The 2392-nt window shown below is 32.6% G+C and overlaps 1 long non-coding RNA gene across 1 annotated transcript; it reads left to right on the forward strand.

The window, feature by feature from the left end:
• LOC122029820 lies at window positions 1-2173 on the forward strand. The gene is made up of 3 exons (XR_006125195.1): window positions 1-333; window positions 682-865; window positions 1835-2173. It is a non-coding gene; the product is annotated as an uncharacterized LOC122029820 (long non-coding RNA).
• Window positions 2174-2392: the final 219 nt, after the last annotated feature.

Here is a 2392-nt window from a genome sequence, read left to right on the forward strand (position 1 = left end):
TTTACTTGCCCTAACCTTCCCTTTCGCATCGTCGTTCCTTTCATCTTCCCTCCGTTCCTTTTCTCTTCGCAATCACAGCAAATAAGGAGGAGCTCTTCTTCCCTATGGAGGAGTGCTTCTTCCCTCTCCACAGCGAGAAATGAGGCTCTTCGTTCCTCTCCACAGCAAGCAAAGAGGAGCTCTTTTTCCCTCTCCGCAACAAGAAAGGAGGAGCTCTTCTTCCCTCTGCGCAGCAAGCAAGGAGAGGCTCTTCTTTCCCTCTCCGCAACAAGTAAGGAGGCTCATCTTCCCTCTTCGTAGCAAGCAAGGAGAAGTTCTTCTTCCCTCTCTACAGTAAGTAAGGAGGAGCTCAAAGGGAACCTTAAATTTCATTTTTTTCTCAAAGCCCTGCAATTTGTTATCCAAATCTCGTAGGGCTAGTTCCTGCCAAAAAAAATCTATTTATATTTAGTTACATGCGGTTTCAATTTTCTAATTCTTATTCACTGAGATTTTGGCTATATAGGCCAAGAATTTGGTTGATCCATTAGCATATAAGGAATATAGAGAACAACAGAAGAAAGAAAAGATGGAAGCTAAAGCATGCTTCCCGCATCACAGTATCTTTTCTTTTTGATTGGCTTTTTAATCTATACTCAACATACATTACATAAACTCCTGTGTTTTTTTTTTATGATGTAGATACAAAAACGGTTACCTAAAGTAAACAAGCTTCTAGAAACTCATCTTCACTAAGGAGGAGGAGGAGGAGGAGGAGAAATGGCTGACACAGATGATATTAGGGCAAAAAAAGTCAAAGAATAATAAGGGACTAAACACTGAGATCCTGAGAAATATACATTTTGTAGCAACGCTTGAGGATAAGGTACAACCCGACAATTAGAAATATTTCTTAGTTAATGTGATATGACCATCATTTTTTAGTTAAATATGATACTTTTTTGCAATGTAATGTCTGGTACTTTTTTGTAATATAATATCTTAATTTTTCTAAGTGCAGCCAAATACTTGGTGTGCATCATCATTATTTTTGGTTTCTTCCTATCGTCTTATGAAGCGATTGACATTTTGGCTATGTACCAAGAAAGACAGGTTAATGACTTGTGCTGGAGAATGTCTGCATGACATACTTTATTGCTCAAGCAATTCTTAGCTGACTTTTCAGTCTTGGCTTGATTCATTGAAAGAGTGTATTTATAAAGCTCAATTTTGGCCAAATCATTTTTTGTACTGATTTTTGCCTCCCTTTTTTATCTGTTATATCTTAGTTGCTAGTGTTTCTTTCCATTTCCTTGTCTAAATAATTACTATTTGTTGATTAAATAGATAATTAATTATATCTGAATATGTTAGATTTATTTTTATTCTCAGGAAAAATATGTAAAATTTAGAACAATGAGGGTAAATCAAAACTACATTATGTAAAATTTAGAACAATGAGGGTAAATCAAAACTACATTATGTAAAATTTAGAACAATGAGGGTAAATCAAAACTACATTCACACAATGAGCTGTAAAGAATTACGTTCATTTGGCATGCATGATGATAAAATTATTATTTATCAAAATTTATGAAAAGTTTTACAAATATACTTAATTAGCAACATTATTATTTGTTCTAACAAGTTTTTATATGTTTTATACTTAAGAAAAAGTAAGTCCTACAGATACATCAATTACACAATCAAAAGTTTGGATTGAAATGGAGAACCTATTAGATAAGCTATTGGAGAGAAAATGATAATAAAACTATTTATTTGTTCTTTGTAGAATTCACAAATAACAATCTAAATTTCTTATATTTTATCAAAAGTTGTCTCTTGTTTTTTGCAGAACAAAAAAAAAAAAGGAGTGTTCACCTGAAGTTATTGCAGAAGGTCAAATTACATTCATAGATCAAAAAGTAAAAGTGCATCACGTTCTTCTTGGTGGATCTTATTGGAAAGTTTGAGTTGATAGAGTTTTTATGGAGAAGGTGGACCTAATTCTTCCAAATAATGAAATGCTTTTTCTCGAGGATGTAATAGGAAGCACAGCTGCTTAGTTATTTAAGTTTATAGTTTTGTATGATTGATATATATTTTCCTTATTTTAAAGTCATATACTCTTTTGTAGGAAAGAAACTATGTTACTAAGTGAATTTTTTTTACTAGTTTGGATTGTTTTAATTAAGTATTATATTTATGGTTGTATGTGATTTATAATTGTTTGAGTTTTGATTTTATAATTGTGTATATGTTGTATTATAATTGTATGTGATATATGTATATGGTATTATAATTTATGTGTGGCATCTTTATGTGGTAGTTGAATGATCGTAACCACAGTGTGCACCATGAGCTGTGAATGCTCATAACCACAGTGCATGTCGCGCGATGCAAATGCTCTTAA

Source organism: Zingiber officinale, chromosome 10B (assembly GCF_018446385.1).
Source record: "Zingiber officinale cultivar Zhangliang chromosome 10B, Zo_v1.1, whole genome shotgun sequence".
NCBI classification, from domain to species: domain Eukaryota; kingdom Viridiplantae; phylum Streptophyta; class Magnoliopsida; order Zingiberales; family Zingiberaceae; genus Zingiber; species Zingiber officinale.